The sequence below is a fragment of the Zea mays genome, chromosome 6 (assembly GCF_902167145.1).
Source record: "Zea mays cultivar B73 chromosome 6, Zm-B73-REFERENCE-NAM-5.0, whole genome shotgun sequence".
NCBI classification, from domain to species: Eukaryota; Viridiplantae; Streptophyta; class Magnoliopsida; order Poales; family Poaceae; genus Zea; species Zea mays.
The window spans coordinates 41,094,911-41,113,926 of NC_050101.1; the positions used below are offsets into that span (position 1 = coordinate 41,094,911).

The 19,016-nt window shown below is 43.5% G+C and overlaps 1 long non-coding RNA gene across 1 annotated transcript; it reads right to left on the minus strand.

The window, feature by feature from the left end:
- Window positions 1–4,360: 4,360 nt before the first annotated feature.
- Window positions 4,361–13,732, minus strand: LOC103629214 (uncharacterized). The gene is made up of 2 exons (XR_554227.2): window positions 13,425–13,732; window positions 4,361–4,714 (listed from the first exon to the last, which is right to left on the minus strand). It is a non-coding gene; the product is annotated as an uncharacterized lncRNA (long non-coding RNA).
- Window positions 13,733–19,016: the final 5,284 nt, after the last annotated feature.

Here is a 19,016-nt window from a genome sequence, read left to right on the forward strand (position 1 = left end):
AACGGCCTCCACGTCCCTGCCACCAGTGCCTGCGCGTTTGCAGGAGATGCGGCAGCGGCAGCTGGGAGGGAGTGGGGAGGGGTGGGGGCCCGCCCAGGGCGGCGGCGGCGGCGCCAGGGCTCGCCGGGCCCCGCATGGCGGCGGCTGCAGCGCCCGCGCAACCAGGGACGTCGGCAGTCGGTCGTCCGCCAGGGGAGACAACCCGCGCCTAGGAATAGAGGGGAGGGAAGGAGGAGGGGAGAGAGAGAGGGACGCGGCTCGCCGACCATGGGGCCGCGCGCGCCTAGGGAAGGGGTGGCGGCGGCAACTAACAGGCGGAGACGGCGGCTAACAGGAGAGGGAAGGTGGAAAACCTAGCGTGATACCATATTGCAGTGTAAATCCATACTTGGGCTAACCCTAATGGGTAGCTATATAGTATTATACATGGGCCACATGGGCCTAGTCACATGGGCCTACCATATATACTCTAACACCGAGAGACCACTTATGATACAACTCTGCAAGCATTCCATTCATCCCTTGTATTCAGTTCACTTTAACCTAAAGAAACATGCTTCTTATTGGCAAGTGTGGAACTTTCACCACAGGTTAAACATGAAGACAATGATCTCTTCCCAAAGAACAATATCAGCCATGTTATCAGGGAACACAACATTCTAAAGATGTAGTGCAAGCTGTGCACTCCCCTCCCCTCTAAGAAGCAGAGTCGGTACTACCGACCTCGTGTCAATGTGAGCACCAGGACCAACTCTTGTGGCGATGCTTTTCCATGCAAGAAAAAGCAAACACTCGATGAAAACTCTACCAAAGAAACAAACACGAAACAGACGGGTTGGCGAAACTGAGCAGATCGGACCGGGCAGGACGCACCTGGTTGTCGCCGTAGACATGGGGTAGGCGAGTCCAAAGCTTTCCATGGCCGGCGCCCTAGATCTTAGCTCGGATCTTGACCGCACCAAGCAATCGACGCGAGACAGCGAGCAGGGTTTACTCCTCCGAACCGCAGAGCTTCTTCTTTGCTGACGTGTTGGAGATGGAAATCTGCAGGGTGAACTTGCGTCGAGATCTGCAGGAAGGGAGGGAGATGGTGAGCCGATGCTGACCTCATCCCTTCGCGGGTGTGTGCCACATCAGGCCGCTCCTTGCCGGAGATGCGTTGTACGGGGCTACGCCTAGGGAAGGAGGGAGCGACGAACTGGGCACGAGCACCCATGAATCCACCTATCCTTCCAAAAAAAGGTTGTCGAACCGTTGCCAATAGTGGTAGCCACTGCAGCTTGGAACAGAGCTCTGGCCTAGAGAGAGATTTTGAGATCCAATCCACTCCAAGGTTTGGAAGGACCAGTTTTCTGGAGCCAAATCCAATGAATTTGCAGGGCCCAGTTCATAGTGAGGAGATTGGAAATTCCAAGGCCTCCCAAATCAAAAGGCCTAGTGACCTTATCCCAAGAAATAAGACAATTTCCTCCTCCAACCTCCTTTCTTCCTTTCCACAGAAAACTCCTAATTTTGTCAATGGCTCTAATAGCCCATTTTGGAGCAATGAGGGCAATGAACAGATACACTGTGGTAGCAGAGAGAACAGATTTGACAAGGGTGATTCTCCCAGCAAGGTTTAAAGACCAGCTTTCCATCCTAGAAGTTTATCAGCAATTTTCTCAATCCAAGGAGTGAGCTTTCCAACAATATGCCTTTGTTGATCAGGGCGGCCAAGATAAGGTGTTGGAAAGCATTTAGAGGCACAACCCAGAATTTGAACAGCCAGCTCCACCCTTTCAAAGTCACAACGAATTGGGTAAGACAAACTTTTTTGCAGATTAGTCTGGAGGCCAGAGGCCACACCGAAGCCTTTCAAGGTTTCTTTGAATACCTAGTCCACTGCATCAGGCTTAATAAATAGTGCAACGTCATCCACAAACATAGAGACTATTTGTTGACATTTCTACCAGCAAGGGGCTGCAAAAGGCCATACTCATCAGCTTGGACAAAGAGGTTGTTAAGAACATCCATTACAAGTATAAAAACGGAGGGGATAGGGGATCTCCCTGCCTCAACCATAACCATCTGACCTAAAGAGCCCACCCAAGCTTTTGCAGATCATGAATACTCAAGCCACCCAACTCCTTTGGTCTGGTGACCTTAGGCCAAAACAGTAGACACTGGCCACCTTTTACTTATTTTCTTCATTTCCACAAAAGACCTTTACGTAGCTTATCGATAGCTTTAAGAACCCAACCAAGGAGATCCAAAGCCATAGCTAGGTAAATAACTCTAGCTGTTAGCACACACTGGACATAAGTGGCATGACCAGCCCTAGACATAAGCTCCGCCTTCCATCCTGGCCACATATCCGCAATACGATGGATGATGGCTTGTAATTGATCTGTGTTAAGCTTCTTGAGAGACAAAGGGAGGCCAAAATACTTGCAAGGGAATTCTGAAACCACACAGGGCAGCAACTCCTGGATGACTTCGACCTTCTCATTAGTACAACGAATAGGAAAACACTACTTTTTTCACCATTAGTCTTCAATCCCGAAGCAATACCAAACAGTATCAGGAGGTTCACAGTCAAAATGATGTCCGATAGGATAGGTTTTAAGAAGACCACTGCATCATCGGCATAGACATACAGTGTTGTAACCGAAGAAAGAAGTTGTAGAAGGCCATCCTCAGAAGCGCGCTGCACAAGGTGAGAAAGAACATCCATGACGAGGATGATAAGCATAGGGGATAGGGGATCACCCTGCATTAATCCTCGTCGATGGGCAATGTAGTCACCAGGCACACCATTCAAAATAATTCTTGTCAATGAAGAATCCAAAAGCCCACTAATCAAGTCACACCAAAAAACACCAAAACCAAGTATCTTCAGGACCTCGAGAACGAAAGCCCAAGAGACTGAAATCAAAGCCTTTGAAATGTTAAGTTTAAAAAGAATTCTGGGTTGTTTCTGATCGTTAAGAAACCTGGTTGTTCGTTGCACTAACATAAAGTTATCCTAAATAAATCTCTTCTTGGTAAAGGCTGTTTGATTAGGAGAGACCATCATTTGCAGCTTACCGGCCAACCTATTGGCCAAAATTTTCGTAATGAGCTTAGCAAAGCTATGCACAAGGCTAATAGGTTGAAAGTCCTGAACATGTCGGGCATCAACCTTTTTAGGCAACAACGAGATGAAGGCGGAATTCAAAAGCTCCATATTCCTGAATTTCTGAGCCCACATACAAGAGATAGCAGCCATGACACTCTCCTTAATAATCGCCATCGGCCAGTAAGATTTATAGAAGCACCCAGTGAAGCCATCCAGCCCCGGGGCCTTTCCGATGGAAGGTGCTCGATGGTGTTCCACACCTCACCTCCGAAATGGGTACTTCAAGAGCAGACAAATCATGAGAAAGGAATCCCCAGTGCATCAAGGTCAATGGTAGTGTCCCTAGGCTCCACTATAACCAGCAACTCGTTATAGAAGTTGAGAAATTTTGTTGCTTTATCCTCATGCACAGTCAGCACTCTACCATCTATAGTAGTGATACTAGGTAAGTGGGTATAAAATTCTTCCTTTTTCGGTACCTAGCATAAGAATGGAACAAACGGGTGTTAGCATCCCCATCTTTTAGCCATCCAATGTGAGATTTTAATCTGGCCATGTCGCGCAAGAAGGATGCCAAAGCAAGACTGTGTTTCTCCAACAAATTCTTTAGCCAAACATCTAAGGTGACAAAGTTCGATAATCTTGGGCTATTTCAAGTTGATGCAAGAGCTCTTTAGTTAAATCAACTTGATTTTTCACATGCCCCACCTTTTTAGCACTCCAACTCTGCAACCCACGAGCAACAACTCTTATTTTAAAGAAAGGGTAGCTAGAGGGCAAGGACCATCAGAAATCGAAGGCCAAGAAGCCACCACGTCCTAGAACCCTCTAATTTGGGCCAAAAAGCTTGAAAGTGGAACCTACTCTTGCCCTGAATGTCACCTCAAAAACCAGCACCATCTCTGCCCTTGGCTACAAATTTTGGCATTGCAAAAGAAAATATGACAGTGTCACAACTACCAAAGAAGGTAATGCTTCTCTTCTTTCAGTATTGAACATCCCTAATGTTTTTTATCACTTGGCATAAGTAATATGGCGATTGATGTTTCTGATGATGAATCTGATGAGGAGGTTCCACAGGCTATTCCATTATTCCCAAACGCAGATGGTATATATCCTTGTTCTACATAACATTTTTGTTTAAGAGTTAATATTGCATTTCTCTCTGTGCATTATGACTGCTTCATAGATACACATATTTAGTTTATGGTGCTATTTATCTCATATCCTCATTGTATATGTGACTGAACTCGCCAAATTAGATAATATATGACCTCCCACTTGAATCCTTGAAACACTCGATTAACATTTTTTACATTCAAAGACATACATAAGTAATATGGCGATTGATTTTTTACATTTCCTGAGCGTTGTACCTTTTTCAAACTGAAACTGGGCATTATTCCTCTAAGTGCGCGATGCATTTCTACAAGCAGACATAAGGCGCCCTTACGGGCACCCTATCGGGACACCGCTCAGTTGCTTCATCTTCAGATCCGGTTTGTTTTTCAGTACTGCAAATCATCTCAGTGGTGTTGATTCGTAGAAGAACATGAAACTGAAGAATGCCGAATTTCCTGCTCGTAATCCAGACAGCACATCTCACCACAATCAATCCTGGAGATGCCATGAAGGTTTGTGAGCATGTTACCATTTTCTACATAGCTATAAACCAACAAATTTGTCTCCATGCTTGCTATCTCACCAATCATGCATGCTATAAACTGATAAGCTCATTCTTGTCATGTTCTAATGTAATGTAAGCAGGTTGGCATGGCACCCAAACTTGCACGATGCCAACTAAGTGTGCATCCTTGCATCAAACTTGTCGCGGGAGCATTAACAAACAATAATAAAAATTGTGTTTTATTCTATGATTATATCTAAAGCTGGCCTGCCCTTTTTAATATTGAACATTGACTGATCCAGTTTTGCTGAAGCTATGGTATTATAGAGAAAAAGAGAAAAAAAAACAAGAAAATTATGGAACTATATGAATTGTACCTAAAAACAAAGATAAAAAGAACTATAAGAATTGTACCTGAAGAACAAAGATAAAAGAACTATGGAACTCTACCTTCTCAGTTCTCATCTATCATTATAAAAACAAAGATAAGTGTGTTAGCTGGGCAATAGGAAGAGCTAAGGAGCTTGAGAGCCTAGGCTTAGTTGTAGCTCTAGCCGAGGTCGGGTCAAGTTACGGTTCCAGTTTGTAATTTCCTTTGGGTTTTTTGTGTAGGGGCCTTTGGAGACTTGCTAGGCAAGATCTCCTTTTTGTAAGGTTTTTTATTCCTCTCTAATATATAAGATGCGCAGTTCTCCTGCGCGTTCGATAAAAAAAATATAAAAAAAATGTCCGTGATGCTTTGCTCGCATCGCATGTTCTTCTTGCATAGCCTTGACGCCTTGGCGTTGCTAATCCTTCCATCTACCAAGCTCGTGTCTTCATCATTCTTGGCGCTGATCGATTATGACGCCGAAAAGTCAGCATGCATGCATGGACAGTAGTCCACTCTTCGTACCGCGCCCGCATCCTCCGTTCTCCAGAACGCCGTCGTTGATGTCCGGAACTGAGAAATTTGCAAGATCACCACCCCGGAAAGGTGGCTTCGCTGCATTGCCACTATCAACTGATCCCTCACTGTTGCAGGCCCAGGCGAAGCTGGATTGACCGCCGAGGATCATCAGAAAAGCCATCCTTTCATGTGTGGTGGAGTTCCTGCTGAAAGTGTAGTCAGCGTTTCATGGCCGACAGTCAGCTGTTCCTGCTGATATTGTGTTGTTATACGGGTTGCTGAAATTGTAGCACCCACTTCTTGGTCTGCAGTTTGTTGAGTTGTTTTTTCAAGCACCCCTTCATCAGTAGCAGCCTTTGAAGATGTAGCCCGAAGTTCTTTTGAAACCCAATTTAGGGTCGACGGGTCAGTGGCCGCCGCCACGGCAACTTAGGAGCTGGCGGTCCCTAAGGACGCCAGCGAACTTCCATCTATGGCGCCATCCATCGGTTGGTGAAGTTCAAACTAGTTAGCTAAGGAGGAAGAAAGTAAGAGGGAAAGGGGTGACGAACTCACCGGATTTCTCTCCTCGGAGTCACGGCATGGTGAGAATGACAGGGGGACAACTTTTGGAGGCGGCGACGCGACAGGACGGTGATGGCGACGATCTGGCCTTAATCAGAGCTAAAAGCGCGAACTGAGGCCAGTGTTTCTAAGCGGGAAGTTTTTGCCGTGTCTTGTTGCTATCCGGTCGAACCCCACGCCACGGCTTCCATAAGAGCGAAGCCCAGTTTGTCGTTTGCCATAATCACAATAATCTCGGCAGTGTTTCTTCCTCGACGTGCCATGATGAACGGAACAGTTGAGCACTGGGGTTCATATCGCACGCCGAAATCATCCCTTTTGTTCTTTTTATTCTCCGATCGTGTCCACTTTAGTGGATATTAGGGTGCACCCCGCTGCTCGTATTGTGTCTTTGTCTCGTCATTTGCTAGTTTCTGCTGCTAATCGGGAGGCTGGACCCAATGTAGAAAGGGTGACAAGTTCGATCAACCTGTTCACCCCACCCCTAGGGTTCGTAGATGACCTTTGTGCGATTTTTCGTTTCCCTTGTTTGTTGATTGGGAAAAGGTTTTGGTTATTTACTGGGTGAGGCTGGTTGGTTCAGGTCAAGGCTACGACTTGTCTGCTACTGTTATTTAGTAGCATGTACTGTTGCTTCCTACTGTAGAAGTTTTCGTTGATTGGTGTTCCATGGATTATGCTGTCATTGCAGCAGTGGCACATGGTAAATCAGAATGCTTCTGAGACTGACAAGGTCGAGGGAGACAAGTTTAGGTTTTGAGCTTTTCATGAACTGTAGGAGGTTCCCTATCAGATCAGGTAAACAGATGCTGAGATCACATGGTGCTTGTGTGGCCTTGACATCACAATTACTCTGATGCTAAGATCACATGAGCAATTGAGTCAGTCACCAGAGAATGCTTTGAAGGCAATGTGGCAAAACCATGTAACTCTAATTTGAGACGGGGGAGCACAAAATCATTTGATTTATAAGCATGCACTGTTATAATAGCTTGATTAGCTTCATAAAAGAAACATCTATAATCCGAGTATGCTAACCATGTATAAATTACAAATTAGAGTATTATCTAATCAACCAAAACATATAAAAGGATGGTGTATATGGTGCATACCTTTTCACCATGATCAAACACAATGACATTATTATAGAGGCCTAAATGAATGCCAGAAAGGTTCCTATTGTCATGTGGTGCCTTACTGAAAGGAAGCTTCTTTGTTTTAACATAACACACTGTATCATATGAGGAAAATCCAACCCATCCTCCTACAAGATATCATAAAAACGTTGTGACAGTAATTGATACATAACAAAGAACTATCCCCATGACTTCCCCCTACGGAGCTTTCTCAAGAGCATTATAGCTATCGAATAGAAGTAATATTAGGATCTCACCAAACAACATTCTAGCTATTGAAACTAGTAAATAACACCTTGATACCAAGCACATAATAAATAAGTAAACAACAAACACAAAATCCAACAATCTCGATTATGGGAGAAGAAATTATCACACCTTGACATGACAAAGGAAAACCTAAAGGTATAATAACTGCCAGCTTGCAAACGAGATCTTATAGCAATAAAAACAGATAAAACCAAAATAACAAAAAGAATACAACTAACACTCCAAATATCAAATGGAAAACTCCAGCCTAAAGCTGCAATAGAAATATCCAACATCAGCACTACTGACATACAGAATTGGAGAAGAAACCTTTAGCAACTATCATGATAGCGGGCATGACCACTAATGAAATAGTACAAAAGGTCTAACTCTTATTCTGCACACAAGCATAGAGCTCCATGTTTAGCAGCCAGATCATGTCCTGAAAAGGAGTACCTGAAGACCACCCTTCCAGAAAAATCAAGCAGGTCGCCCAACAATCTCCTTTTAAAAATAGGTAATGATTCTTCATGCAATCATGCCTTAAAAATAATAACCAAAAAGGGTAAGGTAAACACAGTGCAGAGAAAACAAATAGTGTTGCCGACAAAGTTTTTGAAGTAAATCCTATGCTTTTGAAGATGATGGCTTGTAAAGTGTAATTGATCTGTATTAAGCTTCTTGAGAGACAAAGGGAGGCCAAAATACTTGAGGGCTTGTTCGGTTATTTTCAATCCATATGGATTGGAGGAGATTGATACGGGTTGTGAGATATTTTGACTTACTAGGGATTGAAACCCCCTCAATCCCCCTCAATCCATCTTGGTAAAGGCTGTTTGATTAGGAGAGAGAGAGACCATCATTTCCAGCTTACCGGCAAACCTATTGGCCAAGATTTTTGTAATGAGCTTAGCAAAGCTATGCACAAGGCTAATAGGTTGAAAGTCCTAAACATGTTGGGCATCAACCTTTTTAGGCATCCTCCATTCTCCAGAACGCAGTCGTAGAAATTTGCAAGATCACCACCCCGGAAAGGTGGCTTCGCTGCATTGCCACTATCAACTAATCCCTCACTGTTGTTATGCCATCCGGCCTCATATAATCCATCAACTTGTTCTTTTACAGATCTCCAGCCACGGGAAAAGACAGCTCTATCCTTAGGTCAAGATAAGGTCATCTTGCCTCTGTTTGCTTGGACTAAAAATGAACGAGCGTTGAGTTCTCCCCGGCGGCGCATAGAGGGTTGGACACTCAAGCACGCATAACTCAACATTTTGTTCTCCTCCAAGCCCACAGGCAGCAGATTTGAGGTAAGAATGGTGTTCCAGTTGTATTCCCTCATTTTCTGTTATCCTCCTTCGATTTCTAAAATCCCTTGTTTTTTTGGACGCATGAACCAATAGATTTTGTGATGTTGGCTCTAAATCTGTGATCCATTGCCCTTGGAGAGGTGGTGCTATACCAGATTTGGACATGGAACCCAACTCCAACTCTTGGGACATGAACCTAAGGTATATAATCTATTCTGCTATGTGGTTTTGTTTAAATATTTCAGCTGTTTGAGTTGCTAACAAAAGATAGGTCGCCCCTCTAACTCGATTTTATTGTGCACTTGCTCCTTGCATTGAGGGTTTTTTAGCAGGATGTAGGCCTTATCTTAGTGTAGACTCAACTGCACTAAATGGTAGGTAGAATGGCCAATTGGCATCAGTAACAGATATAGACGGTCATAACTGGATGTATCATGTTGCATTTGGATTAATACAATCTGAACCAGAGGATAACTGGGTTTGGTTTATGAAGCAGTTGTGTAGGGCTATAGGAGACATGCCTCAACTAGCAATTTGCACAGATGCTTGTAAAGGATTAGAAAAAGCAGTGGTACAAGTGTTTCCTTATGTTGATCAAAGGGAATGTTTTAGGCACCTCATGCAAAACTTTATTAAGAGCATTTATTCACGTATGTACCCTGCTGTTGAGGCTTACAAGAAGGACAAATTTCAGTACCACATGACCCAAATGTTCTCAGGTAGCAATGATGTGTTCAAGTACCTTGATGAACATCATTCACTGAAATGGATGAGATGTGACTTCAACCAAGAAATTAAGTGTGATTATATTACTAACAATCTAGCGGAGTGTTTCAACAATTGGATTAGAGAGTAGAGACATAAAGGACTTGCCAGTGACTGATCATGTTGATAAGGGAAATGATAATGATTCTATGGGAGAAGATGAGAAAAATTGGAGAACGACTTCAAGGCAAGATACTAACAGCTGTCCTACACCAATTGAATGCAAGAACTAGAGGGTTGGGACACTCAAATGTTGTGAAAGTTGACATACATGATGCAGAGGTGTACAACAGCAGCCACAATTATCATGATCGACATGCTATCAAGGCACATTTACATGACTGTACTTGTGAAGAGTAGCAACATACGGGCAAGCCTTGCGAGCATGCATTGGCCTTGCTAGCCGCAGTAAAAAACAGAAATGTGAAGCTTGAGGATTTGTTCATGAATACTACTCTGTTGCAAAGTTCAGAGAGGCATATAAAAGATCGATAGAGCCACTGCCTGACAAGTCACAATGGCCCACAGTAGAACTTTCATTTGATATGGGTGCACCAATTTGCAAAAGAACTGTTGGCAGACAGAGAATGTTGAGGTTCAAAAGTTTCCTTGAAGGCGCAACAGTTCAGAGACAAAACATGATGAAGGTGGCAGCAGTTCAAAGGCAAAACAAACTGAACAAGAAAAGCCCAAAACGATGATAAGAGGAAACGTAGGTGCAAAAGATGTGGTACATTGGGTCACACAGAAGTTAGTTACAAATGCCCACTCAATGGTACAAAGAAAAGGAAGAGAAAGCCTAGGAAGAATAGTACTAAATCAAGTGGTAAAAGTCAGATGTCAACACCTTATAGGCTAATAACAACTAGGGAAACCATAATTCAAGAGCGCCCTGGAGCAACAATGACAAGGAGGTAATTCCAAAAATTTTACAAGCACTCTAGTTTGAAATATGTTCTTTTTCAATACCATTAGCAATGTCTTTGTGCAGGCGACTTGCTGCTCTGTTAGAAAGCAATTCTTCTCAGACCACTATGCCTACTTCAACTCCAACCAAGATAACAACGCCAACCAAGAAGACAGTTCAAAAGAAACTGACCCCAAGGAAGAAAAAAATAACTCTTAGGATTCTATTTGTGGTTGTAGTCCTAAACTGAAATATTTGTGGCTGTAGTGATAAACTGTGTCACATGTTTAATTGTGCAGTTTGTTTTGGATTCTATAGTCCTAAACTGAGATATTTTATGGCTGATATATTCAGTATGGGTGCTTGTCTTAAAGATGTTTGCTTGTCTTAAACATGTATGGGTGTTGTGCATATATATCTTGTAAGGATTTGTTCACCACGCATCAAGGTTCATGGCACAGGAGATTGGTGTCAGCAGTATAGAGAACAAGCATGATGCCAAAACTGATGGCGGTTGCCTGGAGAGCAATTGCAGGCTGTCTAGTTCTGTTTTTTGGCCAAATGTCAAGCCAAAGCCCGCAAGCACAGCCAAGGGCAGGGCCGTTTTTTTGGGTTGCACAGTTGAAAAGAACTCGTGAATGAGGCATGATGGCATAAGAACAGCAAGTGATTGATATTGTCACTTCAGCGTGGTCACAATCAACGGTGGCAATGCAGCGAAGCCACCTTTCCAGGGTGGTGATCTTGCAAATTTCTCGTCCAGAACTTTGTATGCCCGGCCAATCATCGGACCACCGCGCGCTCATGCAACACGCCATGTCGGTCCTCCTCGGCCTTGTCAAACACGAGAAACGGTACAGTCCCTACCCACACGCCGGGGCAGTGGTAGGCCTGACGGCAAAGGGTGTGCGCCACCTTGTTCCCCTCCCGGTACACATGCCTCACATCGCACGCTTCAAAACAGCGAAGCAACTCGTGGATAGAGATGGCAACGGGTATAAACCCGCCGGGTTTTGCTATCCCAAACCCGTACCCATGAAAAATATTTACACCCATTAAAAAAACCCGTACCCATGACGGGTTTGAAATTTTGCCCAAACCCGTACCCATCGGGTTTGCGGGTACCCACGGGTTACCCGCGGGTTTTTTATCTCCAATATGCTTATTCTTTTTATAATCAATAAGTATCGTAATGATTAATGAGATCATGGTCCAAAATTTATGTAATGATCAACGAGTTCATGATTTGGTATAAAAAATATTGGTAGAGAGAATTAATTACAAATAATAAGTTGTATAATCAAGTTACCTTGCACTAAGTTATACATCCACCACATATATAACGCTAGCAATAACTATAATAGCAAGCAAGCAACACTATCACCAACTACTTATACATTCACTATTTTATAAAAATTAGGAAGTAAATAGGTAGATAACAAGTTTGTTGTTAGTTTATAAAATAAAATGACAATATGCACTAGGTTTGATCGGGTTTAAAAAACCCACGGTTCACGGGTTTGGGTACTATAGAAACAAACCCGTACCCATGAACCCGTCGGGTATACATTTATGCCCATTAACAAACCCATGGGTATGAAAATTGACCCAAACCCGTACCCTAATAGGGTAAAAACCCATCGGGTTTCGGGTTTCGGGTACCCATTGCCATCTCTACTCGTGGATCTCCTCCTGCAGCGCCACAGGGATTCGTGTCTGCGTGTCCTCGCCGCGGAGCAGCCGCACAAGCACGAGATCGTCGCCCTCAACCACCACACGCTGCAGGTTAAGCCCAAGCGCCAGGCAAAGGCCACGAGCCATCGAGCGCGCCTCCACTATGCCCACCGTGGAGTGCTCCGTGAGCTCAGCGAATGCGAGCACGACACAGCCGTCGCTGTCACAGATGGCGCCACCGATACTGGCTCGCGCTGAGCCATCATGGTAGACGGATCCATCAAAGTTGAGCTTGTACCAACTACGAGGTGGCGGCGACCATTGTACCAGGACGACGCGGCCAGGATGGTACGGCCGTGCCCACGGAGAGAGCTGCGATGCATGGTGGAATAGATTGGGGTCGTTGGGTGCCGCCATCGATTCTAGGAGCACACCATGCTATCAGATCAACTGTTCGTGCAGTGTATTGAACTCGTAGATTAGATGCATTTCTAAGCATTTTTTTTCTTTCTCAGAAAACAAAAAATAGAGTGTCAATTCCAGTCAAATTTAATATCTTTATTTTCATGAAAAAATCTTGTCTATCAGGCACATTCAGGATATGCCCCTACTACTCATTACTCATATGTGTTTTGAAATTGGAACTTTTTGGATAAACTTTATACCCCGTATCTATGAAGTGGGAATTCTTACAGGATCCATTTGACACCCAATATGAAAGAAAAGAAGTACCCCCTATTTATTTTCCCAAAACTAAAGAACTAAAGTAAGTAAAAAAAGAGGGGGAGTATTCTAATTCTATGTTTCATGGCCAGATTAAAGAGTAGGATGTTCGCGTATATAGTGGAACAAGCAGGCGCGACGGGGTGAAACAGTAGCTCACCGGTCGCCGTTCCGGCGTCAAACGTCCACCCCTCTGGGTCTCTGTGGGGTCTGCGTCCGCCACACGCTCACACGATCTACAAGTACACTAGTTCTCTTTGGGGTCAGCCTCCACCTTCCGCGCACACAAACTATGCGTGATGGATTAAGAGCACAGGAGACCGAATCTCAACTCAGATTAGTGAGAAACGTGGGAAGAAGAACACAGATCGGATCTTTATGGAACCCTAAATCCCCAGATTCGAGCCCCGAATCCCCAAATGGGAAATCAACAGCCATCTTGAGATGGGGATTAGAACAAGGGAACAAGAAAGGAGAACGCACCGTGGTCTTGCCGTCGGTAGTTCACAGTTCGCAACCCTCAGGCCGACGCCGTACCTCCTTGCAAGTGCAGAAGCACCGCCGAGGATCTCACCGACGGCGGCGCCCTCGCAGGAAAGCGCTCGCCGGCGGGGAGTTCGACGACAGCGCAACAATGGACGCCGGATCAGTCCTCCACCTCGCCGGTGAACAGAAGCGACGAGGAGATTGCCTAGGGTTTCAGGCGAGAGGCGCACGGCTGAGAGAAACGGGGAAAATGGGTAGGGTTTCACGAGACCGATTTTCCGGCTTATTATGAATGGATAAACAGTGATCCGTGTATTCTTGGCCGTCGATCCTTATCCCCATGGCGATGCGGGCGCGAGGGGGGGGGGGGGGGGGGGGGGGGGGGGGGGGGGTCGGCCCGGGCGCACGGGCCGCACTGCCTGAACCGGCACAGAGACGGGCCCAAAGGCCGACAGAGGACAAGCAGCCCATTTTTATTTGCAGCGAATTAAGAATTGGTTTTTTCTTTATTTCGGCAGATTGAATAAAAATAAAAGAAAAAGTTATACAAAATAGAAAATGCTTTTATGAGATTTAGAATTTTGCAAATAATATCTTGGAATATTTTGCTTTTGCTGCATACTTTAGATATTTTCTATGCATCATTGTTCGTTATGAAGTCAACGTGGATTATTTTTTATTTAATTACATATAAATTTCGAGATTTTATGGTATTTTGAATGTTTGACCACCTTTAATATTTTATATCACATTTAGAACAGTATTATATTTTATATATCATTCAATGATGGTTTAGATTTTCATAATCATATATTCGTTTTATAAAGCATGGTTATTATTTTACTAACGTTGAATATTTAATGCATGCAAGTTGTATGTTCCAATATATTATTTTAGATGTCGTAAATATTTTTGTTTTATTTTGCAAAGGTGCACAGAATGCTCTACTAGTTGGTCAGATAGGCAGATTGAGTCGCGAGATGGTAGTAATTACCACTCTTTGCAAGAAAAGATTGAGATGGTCACTATAGTGGGTGATATAGATTATATTGATGTCAGACAAAATATAATGTTGCCTGTCACGATAACGTGGTTCTATCGAGAATTTTACTTCAACTTGAGCGACAATACTATACTTTCGTTGTAGTCCAGAAAAATCTTCATCATGATAGTCGTCGAACAACCTGAAGCTATATTAAACATGCGACTAAATAACGTTCATAACTTGAATAGTGAAATCTTGTGTTAACTATTTTTTATAATATAACTTATATATGCATCCTTTTTTCTTATCCAATGCAACTCTTTCACGGTTCAATACGGCTGGTTCCATCAAAACCTTTTATCCTTTGAAAATAATAATTAAAACTAAAATGTAAAATGGTCCAATGGCATTAATAAAGCACGACATGGGAGCAGTATGGGTTGGTGGGTGGAGCACTTATTTTGGATTGTACGTGTGACATTAGAGAGACCATTATAGTTCAGGACATACATATAAGAACAGTCATCGTTTGAAGTGAACACATATATAGCTGGTTCCATCAGTGTTTACATTTGCGCAGTAAATGGTTTGTTTTTTTATTTAATGGCCGATCCAAAAAAGTAGGAAAAGAAGCGGGTGAGAAATAGATGTGAATGTATGCAACTCACCGTAAAGCAAACTATTAGCCAAGTAAAGCATACGTTTAGCTAAAAATTACCACTATAATTAGCATCAACCTCTATATACTGAAAGCATGCGTATAAACTTTATACCCCAATAAATACCCCAAATACACACAAGTTTGGAACAAAAATATTTTATAAAAAATAGAAATCACAAAACATAGTTAACAACTAATTAGTACTCGACCAAACGAGTGTTGCACGAAACTAACATATTATTGATACAGTAATCGACCAAACAAGTGTGTCGCTGCTTAGCTTAGAGTACTTTTAATTTATGCAGTTGTAGAAATTCGGCAAAAAAACGAATCAACTCATTGTTTGGCTAGGTCACGCCCTGCTGATCCATTTGCATTGGTGAACTGTTTGGTTCCTAGCAAACAGATTAAACTGAATATATCCACAAAACTGGACAACAGGATTTTAGCTAGTTCTATTACATTCATATAAACAGACAACAAGCAAACACTATGGTTCACGACAGAGAATGGGAAGGGTATTTTCTTATAAGCACAATGTGAGTGATGATGGCTCCATCCTACCAGTCACAAATATACTAAAATACTAATAAACCCTACTTGATAAAGAAGGTAAGGTAAACTAAACAATGCATTAGAAAGGTAAGGTAAACAATACACAAACTACATATTGTCCAAATTAGCAAACGACACACTGCCACTATAAATTAGCACACATTCCTACAGAGTCAGTGTTGGGGACTTGTTCTCAAATGCTATGAATTAAGAACAAGGCAACATAAAATGTTAAATATTAATGTCCTTCGTCCGCTGAAACATTATTTCCCCAAGGATTTAATGAACTTCGGACGAAGGTTATAATGACACAATTACGAAGGTTATATCTTCGTAATTGAGCTCTCAAAGATAATATAAAATAACACGAGACATAAAGCATTAAAGTTAAGTAAATTAAAAGCAAACAACATCATTTACATATATATAAACTTAAGATATTCAAATATAATGTTTAGGTACATTTATACCTCTGCCTTGGCAAAGAATAATTTCTGAGTGACGTGATTGCAATTACAGGAATGCGTGAACAGTAAAGGAATACTGTTCACTATTTATAGGCACAGGACACAGCCTGTGAGCAATTACAATCATACCCCTCATAAAAGTTTACAACAATGACTCAAACTCTTATGGGCTAAAATGTCATTCTATCTTTAAGTCGGTTTGTAATTCCGAAGCTTCATGAACGGCACCCTTCGGCATCACGTACAGACAGCTTCAGCCGAAGCTGTTTCTTCCTGCAGGACCTTCGGCGACGAAGCATGGTCCCAACAGTAGCCCCTTCGCGGTGCTAGATCGTTTTTCGCAACGAGCTTGATCCGTGAAAAAAGTCTCTTAGGCTTCGGGAAGCCGAAGGTCCGAAAAACACCTTCCCTGAGCTCGTTGTCGAGAAACGATACAGTTTCCGAGCGCGTAGCGGTCCCACCATGCAGGTTCATTATTTTGGTCTTTGCGGCCCACCGCGCAGCGGGTGCGAGCAGCTGTTTGCCTGGTGTAAAAATCCTGACGATTCACCTTCTTACCTGCAGCACTATATAAACAGACAGGTAGGTGTGAAGTTACCACAACATTCATTGCTATTGCACTGTTTTGCTGCCAAAAAATTTAACCATAGCCGAAGCTTGACTCTCGTATTCAGACGAAGCTTTAGTTTGGTGCCTACTTCGTCAGAAGAAAAGCTTCGCGAGAAAAGGTTATTTAATTCCCAAGAAATCTTTCAAGAAATTCAAAATTAAATGGCCAGAGTGCGCTCTACTGCTAGAGTTGAGCGTGAGGGAGACGAAGCCGAAGGTGCGGAGACTGTTCCTATCTCTGAAGCAATGCAACGATCCGGATTAGTGACCTCGGAAAGAATCCCCACTGCCGAAACAGAACAAGCTGTTGCCGAAGCGGAACAAGGAGATATTGAGGAAGCTGATTCTGACGATGATTACCATATCGCAGTACCGAGCAAGCCTAGCCATTTGGACTTCGGAAAGTCGACTATCTCCAAGGCTGATTTTTCCAAAATGGTGAAGTCGGGCTATTTCAGTGAAGATGAGAAGAAACTGATTCGCTTCGGGGGAGAAGAAAACTACCCCGAAGCCAGAAAAGGATGAAATAGTTATTTTCAAGAGTTTTCTAAAAGCTGGGTTGAGATTTCCTTTAAATAGAATGATTTCTGATGTGCTGCAAAAGTTTGGGATCTATTTTCACCAACTGACTCCTAACGCCATTGTCAGGCTTAGCGTTTATATCTGGGCTCTCCGAAGCCAGGCGGTGGAGCCGTTTGCCGCAGCTTCTGTCGGGTACATGAGCTGCATTACCAGACTAAGGCCAGAAAGGATGGATTGCATGAAAATTTTGGTTGTTATAATTTTGCCTATCGGAAAACCACAAAAATTCCTGTGATTAGCTACTGAAGCAAATGGCCGACAGGCTGGAAGTCAGAATGGTTTTATGTCAAAGTTGACGATGACAAAGAGAAGCTGGTACAGAGCCCTCTTGAACTGATCTTCGGAGAAACCAGACCCCGATGCAATATGGCAGCAGAAGGTCCAACTTGGACTGCACTGGCTGAATTCAAAATTATTGCAGAACACATTGGCACTAGAGATTTAGTGCAGGAATTTCTGGCCTTCAGAGTATTTCCAACTATGAAGGAGTGGACTATTCCAAAGCTTAAAGGAGAAAAGATAGAGGGGGAGCTTGTCCGACTACCCTATTATTATAAGTTTAAGAAATATTTTAAAGCACCCTGCCAAGAATGGCTCGATACAATCGAAGTAATGAGTAATGAAATTCTTGGAAATTACTCCAAAAAAGAGGACCAGCTGATGACAGCAGCCTTCGGCACTCGACCGAAGCGAAGGTTGAACAAGGTGCTTGATGCTATAGGATTTGAATATGCTGATTATGGTCGACTGAGCGGAGATGCTGGAGGCCCGAAGCGAAAAAGAATTGCCAGCGCTGCTGACGAAGAGGTCGCCAAGGTAGCCAAAAAGAAAAGGGAAGATTCTGAAAAACTTAGCCCTGAAGAGTTGAACCCTGAACCGAAGGTGGCCACTGCAAGAAAGAGGAAAACTGCATCTCCAGAACCAAAAACGTTGGTTCGAGAAGAAGGTACTCCTACAACGCCTTCTGCTGTTGAAGTAGAAGAGATTATGAAGGTAATGACTGAACCCTTGCCTGTCAAGCTAAGTCCGCTGGCGCTGGAACTGACGAAGTTTTTTCAGAAGGACAAGGCAGCTTCGGCAGAAGAAGGTCCTGCACTGCCGAAAAAACGAAGGATTATTCAAATAGCAGATGTAAATCATGGGACACCGTCACCGACACCGGCGTCAAGAATTGTTGTTGACCAGACTGCCGAAACCGCCGAAGCTAAAGGCGCCGCAGCCGAAGCCACCAGAGCGGAAACCTTCGAAGCTGAAACTGGCGCAGCCGAAGCTGCCGGGGCTGAGACCGGGGCCACAGAAGATCCGAACCTGGAAGAGACACTTGAAGTTATTGATAACATACTCCTAAAAATGACTGAGGAAGAATCTGTTGTGGCCGCGGCGAGCACAGCTACTGAAAAGGGGAAAAAGCAGGCTGAAGACATTTTGGAGGAAGAAGATTTTGAATTTCAAGATTTACTTGGGCAAGAACTGACAGACGCTGAAAAAGCTGAGCTTAAAAAATGTGCCATAGCCTGCGGATATAAACCAGGGGCTACACTGTTCGGTGGGGTTAACGAAGGAAAGCTAAGGTGCCTTCGAAACCGCAGCGAAGCTAAAATTGTTAGAACTCTCTGCAAAAACATTGGCTTGCCGAAGCTAGAAGCGGACCTCTGCCGTTACCAACGACACCATATCGCCGGAAGCTTGCTTTATGCTAACTTTAAGGTAACAAATATTTTTGTTTTTTT